This window comes from Hydra viridissima, unplaced genomic scaffold (genome assembly GCF_058129835.1).
Source record: "Hydra viridissima isolate aposymbiotic clone 2 unplaced genomic scaffold, HvirCarnegie_v1 scaffold_3, whole genome shotgun sequence".
Lineage (NCBI taxonomy): Eukaryota > Metazoa > Cnidaria > Hydrozoa > Anthoathecata > Hydridae > Hydra > Hydra viridissima.
Genome location: NW_028324302.1, coordinates 8,999,048 through 9,007,730, shown reverse-complemented (window position 1 = coordinate 9,007,730; position 8,683 = coordinate 8,999,048). Strand labels below are relative to the sequence as shown.

The window sequence follows — 8,683 nt, the reverse complement described above, 5'->3', positions numbered from 1 at the left end:
AATATGCAATTGGCCATCATAAAATTAAATGTTCAGGTAATATAAAATGGGATCAAGTAAAGACGCTAAAAGTAGAACCCAAAAAATTTGAAAGAAAAGTTCGAGAGGCAATCGAAATTCAGTTCAACAAATGCGGACCTAAAAATGGAGGTATGAATTTAGATGACGGTCAATATGTAAAAACGCAATTCTGGACGCCATACTTTTTATACCTACGAAATATTAAAGAAGCCCAACTAAAGCGAAGTTTAAAGAAGCCATTAAAACGTGACATTACCGTTAATGTTTGTTTGTAATTTAATTTAATAATATTTGTAATTAAAGCTGAAGATGCTAGTATCAATAATCTAGCGAAAATTTCTTAGATAAAATAAAAAATTAGTATTGAGAGAATTCGTATTTATTGAAGTTCATATATATATATATATATATATATATATATATATATATATATATATATATATATATATATATATATATATATATATATATATATATATATATATATATATATATATATATATATATATTTATATATGATTTGAATGTTGACATCTTGTATAAGAGTGTATGTTATATTAATAATAAACATCAAATAATACGAATTCTCTAAATACAAATATTAATTTATTATGAGAAATTTTCGCTGGATTATAGTTACCAGCATCATCAGCTCGTAAAATTATTTTAAGTTACAAAAAACGATTAAAATTAACTGACGTCAGCAGTTGAATGGCTTCTTTCTTTATTATCCTTACGTAAAAACGTAAAAAATGGTGTCTTAAATTTAGTTTTTAAAAATTGCCCATTATCAAGATTAACCCCGCCATTTAGAGGGGAAAATAGGTGCCTCTGTATTTCAAGAACCTCACGGACCTTCCGATCAAATGTTTTTGTCTCTACTTTAAGAGTTTTAGTTCTCTCCCAATTAATTTCTTCTTGACATGATTCACTATGTTTGGCTATTGCAGATTGATGATGCTTGCCCTCGTTTAAGCTTTTTTGATGTTGTTGGGTTCGAGTTCTAATTTGTAATTTCGTTTCGCCAACGTATTTCTTTAAACAGTTACATTCAATTAAGTAAGTTCCAGGTTGACTATTGCGTGGTAATTTAGATTTGTTTTTACACGTTAGCAGTGATCTTAAATTTTTTCCTTAATTTTGGGGACAGTGATGGTATCCACGGTAATGAAACTGTATGGAGGGTGTCACACTCGGATTGATATTTGTTTTTATTTATGGACCGTTTTTTTCTAATTTGGTTAGCAATACTTACCAGTTGTCTTTTGTCATAACCATTTTCGTTGAACATTTGAATTAGAAAAGTTATCTCGTTTTGTAAATGTAAATCACTGCATATGGAGTAAGCTCTGTGAACGTAACCTTTAAATATTGCGCTTAAAATTTTGGGGTCGTGATTTGAGTGAGGTTTAATTTGAATATTCGTAATGGCTTCTTTTCTGCAAACTTTAAACTCGTAATTACCATTGGTGTTATTAACTACCGTTACATCGAGGAAGTTTAAAGTTTTATTTTCACTTTCGATTTCGATTGTGTATTGTATTGCAGGGTGTTGTTTATTTAAAATAAGTTGGAGTTGCTCTGCTTCTTGAATTTTTGAAAATCTAGCATGACTATCATCAACATATCTTAGATAGGATTTTAAATCAAGAGGAGGGTTTAATGTTTTTGCAATATTAAAAGCATTTTCTTCGTGGTATTGTAGAAAAGATTCTGCCAGTATGACCATGAACGAAAGACCAATAGGACCGGAATTCTCCAACTCATGAATTTCTTCGTTCCACAAGAAATAACATCGATGTAAACAAAGCTCTATCAGCTTTTTAGTTTCCGATATAGTAAGTTTAGTAGAAAATTTGTATGAATCATCTTTATTTAATTGATCTAAAAGAATCAAAGTAGCTTCTTTAAGTGGAATTGATGGATAGAGGTTTACTACATCAAATGAAACTTGAACCTCATTTTTTTCTATATTCCATGAGTTTGCTTTGTTAATAAAGTCAGAAGAGTTTTTTAAACGTGTTACGTTTTTGTTTAAGACAGGTTGTATTGTCTTTACTAAGTAGTTAGATATTCCATAGTTAGGCGTGCCGATTGTTGATACTACTATTCTCATAGGATAGGATTTTTCAGGTTTGTGAGCTTTAATTAGACCATACATACGAGGTGGGATGGGGTCACTTGGATATATATTATCGTATTCAGTTTTTGAAAATCGTTGCTTTTTATTAAGTTGTGAGAGATAGGTTCTGATCTTAGTCGCATAACCATAAGTAGGGTCCTTACACAGAACTTTTGTTGGACCAATCTGTTCGCGAATTTTTTCTAAAGCTTTTTCGTGTTCTATTCTATCAAAACCATTACCTTTATCAAACGGATATTGACAAGTTTGCTTTCTTTAATTTCTTTAAGAGCTTTTCTTTGTTCTCTTGTTAAATTTTGGCTCAATTTTTTGCCCGTTTTAAGTTCTTTTAAGACATTTTTCCTCAAATCCTGTGCATTTTCTATCTTGTTGTTATATTCCAGCTTTAAAGCAAAAACTCTGTTATTGCAATAATATCCATATAAGGGATATCTCTCAAAGAAGGTACAAAGTGTGGGCCAAGATTAAGAAGATCGTTTTGGTGTTTTGGAATCTCGGTACTGCAGAGATTTAAAACAGCGTTCTTTGTATACGTGGTTAACTTGCAGCTATTATTACCGTGGTTACTTTTAAATTCGTTTAGGAGAACGTTAAACTTTTTGAATAATCTTTCTTTTGACTTTTTAAACATTATTTCGCGGGCTTTTTCAGTGACTTGTTCAACTTTTTTGTAGTCTATTTCATCAAGAGTAACTTTAAGAATTTGCTGGAGGTTTTATATTCTAGTAATAAATTTTTGTTAAATAGGATATGATTTGTATTGATTATCATTATTTAGTTTATCATAACTTTTTATTTGTTTTGTTTTAACAATAATCATTCAGTCAATTGATTTATTAATTTTTTGTTTGTTTAGATATTATCTAGATTATCTAGATATTGTTTAGATATTATATACAGGGGCGGATCCAGGAATTTGTAACTGTGTGGCCAAATTTGGGATAACCTACTTTACTTTTGGTGTTCCTATGGGAAGGGCTACTGAGTAAAAGCTAAGCCCATGGGCGTCACTTCTATAACATTTTTTACTTAAAATCATAGGGAGACTTAATTTGTTTTCTTCTCTACTTAACCATCCCAGATTTAATAAGTTGAGAGCGCACTTGAAGTACAATAATTTTCACAAATGTGGGTAAAAACTTCGTTGATAAAGTCTTCCAAATTTTTCTATAAGGACTTTTTCATGGAATATAAAGAACCCTTGTCGGCCTTAAAGATTATTTATATTATACTTGTAGACTTACAAAAAATAATATCATTATTTCAAGTTCCTAATTAATTATGTAATCCAAGAACACATATTTAAAAATCATTAGAGATAGAATATTTTAATTTTTAGAGGTAAAATATTTCACTTGTTATTGAAGTCTGTTCACCTAATGTGTTTATTCGATACAATTTTGCTAATGGAATGCTATGCTAAACAGTCGAGTCAAGCTTGGTTAAGTGTTGTTTTGTATTGTTTTTAGTTATCCTATTAATAATAAAGTTATTCAAAATGTTGCCTTGGCTATTTAGTTCATAAATTAGACATGTAATACTTGTCTAACTTATTTAACGAAGTGCACCAACGAGAAGGTAAGCCATAGGACTTTGCACTCCATCTGTAACTGTGTGTTGCCTAAGGTTAGCCTTCCATTTCTGGATTCTTTCCTTTTCTTGATAGGCAGGTTAAGTAAAGTATTAGTAATGTTGCCTAAGGTTAGGCTTTGGATTTTTTATTTTTCTTGATAGGCAGCTATGCCCAAATTTTTTTAATATCTTTTTATAATTTCTTTTTTCATTTTTTTTAATTTTTAATATATAAATATATAAGACAAAATATAATACAAAAAGTTAAGTAATAACTAAAAAAGTTAAAACTAATATAACCTGAAAACACTTTCAACATCAAGAATGAATAGAAATAATTTGCTTATGAAAAATGATTTTTACAGTTTACAAGTTTAAAACATTGAATAGAAGTTTATGTAAGACACTTAAAACTGCTATTTACTCATCAATTCTAAATTTACTCATCATTTGAATATTAACTCTAATTTTCTGTCTCCTTTGGATGCAAAAATTTCAATAACTCTGCTAATATCTGGAACTATTTCCTGATGAATAGACATTAATGCAAGTCCGTTCAATCTATTTTCAGACATAGTACTCCTGGTGTAAGTTTTTATTCTCCTAAGAGTAGATATTGACCTTTCACACTCACAAGTTGTGATTGGTATTGTAGCAAGTATATGAAAAGCCTCTAAAATGTTTGGAAAGCCTCTGATATCCATGAACTTTAATGTATCAGAAATAGTAGATGGTAATTCTGTCTTTTCTTTCCAAAATTCCTCCCATAACTCTAATTCGGCTTGAATTGATGAGAAATGAGGAAGATCTGATTTATAAAAATTCAAAAACATTAAGAACTTTTCTTTCCATGGGCAAGATCTAAAATATTGCTTTACTAAGTAAGCAGGAATAGCACATAAACCATTATAAACAATCATGCTCTCAACATCAAACCTGTTTTCTAGTTCATTGAGAAGATGATTCACAAGAGGCAATGTAATAGAAACTTTAAAATAACCAGATATAGTATCACATATTTGATTATCTCTATGTTTCTGAACACCACATGTTCTAGGTTTTTTTTCATCAACATCAAATGTTTTTGCCAATGCAAGAGCAATTTTATACCATTTGTCATGGTAAGCATCAACATTTCTCTGTATTACTTTTAAATGTTTAGTCAAATTTTGAATTTCATCTACTTGCTGGGAAATATCAAAAGATTTAGTTTGAAGGGTGATGGAAATTCCATAAAAGTAATCCAGAAGCTGTTTAGTTAAAACCAAAGAAACAATAAAAGAAAAATTTGTCAACAACTTCATAAAAGAAGATGCTTTTGAAGATGTTTCTTTATTAAATTCTTTTAAATTATTGTCTTCCATTTCTTCAAAAGCAGAAAAAACTGCTGAATAATTATCAAAAAACACATCAAGTCCACAAAGCTTTTGTACCCACCGAGTTCGACATGTGTCAATAAGTTTTGCCTGACCAGGAAGAAGGTATTTTTTTAAACAATTACTTCTTTTAGGAGACAAGTTAAAAAAATAAGATATATCTTTAACTTGCTCAAGCAAATTTTTTACTTGCTGGATTTGGCAACTCTTGCCAACAATTAAACTAAGTTTATGTGAGGCACAGTGGACAAATAATGCCATTGGATTGATTTTTTTAATAAGAAATGAAACACCTTTGTATTTACCTGACATTGAAGCAGCTCCATCATAAGACTGGCCTCTGCTATTTTTTATATCTAAACCGATTTCTTTCAAAGTTTCAAGAATGTTGGTAGCTATATTTAAACCAGTTGTTCCTGTTTTGCATTCTAAAAAGCGTAAAAAAACTTCCTTAATACTATTGTTCAAGTCAACATAACGTATGACAATAGAAAGTTGTTCTAACAATGCACAGTCTGAAGCCTCATCTGCTATAATAGAGAAGTACTTACTTTTTTAAATATCATTTATTAGAATCTCTTCAATTGCATTTCCACAACACTCAATCAACTCATTTTGAGAGGTCTTTGAAATATATGTAGAGTTTTTTGGGGCAGAGAGAAGATGCTTCTTTAGAATTAAATCACCTGCATCAACTCTAAAATTTAAAAGCTCAATAAAATTACCCAACCCTGTAATTTTTGAAGGTTCTCCAATTTCTCCTTAATATTTTCTATCATCTCTATGAACTCGTAAAGACATATCATTTCGACCCAAAAACATTATTGTCTTAAGAATTGATGCAAGTTTTTTTTGTTTTCCTCTATAAGCTGCTTTCTAAAAATATCTAGAGAAATTTCAATAGGCAAAGTGTTATTTTTAGCTCTAGATAAAAGCGTATTATGACAATGCATGGACTTGATGTGCAATCCGTCAACAGTTTTCTCATGATCATTGAAAACTTTTACAGCATTACGCCAGGTATTGAATGGTTCTTTGAACAACTTACGTAATGCATATTTGTTTGGTAAACTTGGACCAAAAAGAGTGCATGGAAAGCAATATGCACAATCCTCAATTTTAGAATAACAAAGCCAAGAAAACTCATCTAAACATTTTAACAAAAAATGTCTTTTTCTGCTTTTACTTGTTAAGGGGAAATGGAAGCATTTATCTGGAACCCAGACATTACTAATTAGAGATAACAGCTCATTATCATTTGTTCCTGATTTTAATTTTTCACCCTGTAGATGGTATGAAGAAACATCATAATTTGAATAGGATGCTAGCTGATTTGTATTTAATAAACTAACATTAGCAACCATGTTTTCCTTTAGTGGAACATAAGAGTCAATATTGTTTTTATCACTGCTGTTGATGTCTTTTAAAACAATTGCTTCAGTTTTAACTGTTTTATTACAATTAGCCAACTTAACTAAATCTGAAGTGTTCCTGGAAACAGTAGGAAAAAGATAATTTACACTGAATTGTTTTTTGTATTTTATTCTCTGTTGCTGAGAAACTTGTCTTTGAAATTTGTTTTCTTTTGATACTAGGTAAAGTTGTATCACTCATTAAAAAAGTTGGTTGTTTTTTTGGAAGATCTTTAATCAGTGTTACAAAATGATTTGGGTTAAAACATAAAACACTTTTGTTTTTTGTTTTATCTAAATTGCACCACAAAATATTTATTGGACTATTTAATTTTTGGATACGAGGCTTTATAACAGTGTTAAAAAAGCTACAATACTTTTTAAAACCAATTTCAGGATAGACAGATTCAATAGGTTGCTTTATAACACTAGATAATGCTATTAGGCAAATAAACGATGAAAATGTTTTATCAAAGCAATTTAAATATGCTTCTTTTAAAAGAAGTTCTGAAATCATATTATCATTAATTGTTGAAAAACAGAGCATTTAAATGAAACAGCTATAAAAAACAAATTAGCAAGCTGAAAATATTCTGATCTATGTTGATTAAAATAACTCAAAAAATAACTATACCTTGCGTAAAAGTTTATGCTTTCAAATATCTCAATTGACGTTAGCAATTTTAGAATTTTTGAAGTATGCTTACTGTCATTTAAAATCAAAGAGACTGAGCTGTAAAGACAATTTCCATCTTCAGCAGTTCTGACACAAAAAAACAATATTTACTGAAAAGTAATATTAATAATAAAAAAATTTTAGTATACACCATAACTTTTTATTAAACAACCAAAAAACAAAATCATAATTTTTTATTAAACAACCAAAAAACAAAATCATAATTTAAAATCATAATTTAACACAAAATCTTTTTTTTGTGTTAAATTTCAAATTTGTAAACTATATCCTGGTTTGTGTTAAATTTCACATTCGTAAGTTATTTCCTGGTTTGCAAGTACTTTTCAGCATACCAGGTACTGGTATGCTGAAAAGTACTTGCAAACTAAGCACTGGTATCTTGTTCTGCCTATGGGTGCACTTCAAGAGATTGTGCTGGTGGCATTACTTTTCATAGGTACAGTAATTTTTTTTTGGAAAAAATAAGAGGTTTATTGGGTTGTAATAAATACCCTTCAGCAAAACAGTTTATTGGAACATATAAAAAATTGCTGGTGCATAATGATATTTAAGATATTCTTCGTGGAAACTGTTTGCCATTGCAAATTGTACCTAGTTTGACTGCTTCTAGTAAATACCAAAACATTGAAAACATTGATGTTCCTTCTGTTAGTGTTTTGAATTACTCTACTAGCAGAAATAGGATTATTGAACTTCTAGAAAACTCTGTTACTGATCATGATTATTTTTTAGTTCCTGATGCTGGTTATTTGTCTACATGTCCACAAAGTATTGTGGCTTGTATTGCAGGATTTGCTGTATTTAGGGTAAATTCTGGGGAATTCGCTACACTGTGAAACATGTATTTCAGCGCTAAATACAAGTAGCAAACAAGAACAATATGCATAAACTTGAAAACAAAAGGTGCGTTATTGATACTTTCCTCAAAAGATGATCATGACATTTGCATTTTGTGTGAAAAGTTGTTCAGAATCAATGTAGAACACAACAGCAATGATTCATTATACTTGTCAAATGTAAGGTGCCATGCAATTTTGCAGTCAGTATATCAATTCACAAACGCTTGTCTTTATTTCCACAAGAAACGTTCATACTGTGTAAAACATGGTGTCTGCTAATTTTGTGTTGACATACGACTATCTGAATGTCTGTTTCAGTATTCCATTTATTTTGGAATAAGCTGAACCAGATAATCAGTTAGCAAACAATTCATTGTAACATAATATAACCTCGAAAGTGTAACTGGCGAATTATTTATTGACTTGTTGCAATGCTTTGATTTCGTTTCATCTGTGTTTTCTCCATAGTTCTGCGCAAAATATCAAAATGTTTTGGGTCAACCAAGATGGCGGCTGACTTTCAAAACTGGCTTCAGCGCGTTTTATTGGAACGTATATACCGTGCCGTTGTTGCGTTAAAAAAGTTAATAAATAGTTTTGCGCATGCGTTACGCGTGCGCAGT

General features: G+C 30.0%; 1 pseudogene across 1 annotated transcript; it reads right to left on the bottom strand.

The window, feature by feature from the left end:
* Positions 1-4,147: 4,147 nt before the first annotated feature.
* On the bottom strand, positions 4,148-8,612 carry LOC149890877 (52 kDa repressor of the inhibitor of the protein kinase-like; annotated as a pseudogene). The gene is made up of 2 exons (XR_016451305.1): positions 7,649-8,612; positions 4,148-7,540 (listed from the first exon to the last, which is right to left on the bottom strand). The product of XR_016451305.1 is annotated as a 52 kDa repressor of the inhibitor of the protein kinase-like (transcript).
* Between the last annotated feature and the right edge of the window lie 71 nt (positions 8,613-8,683).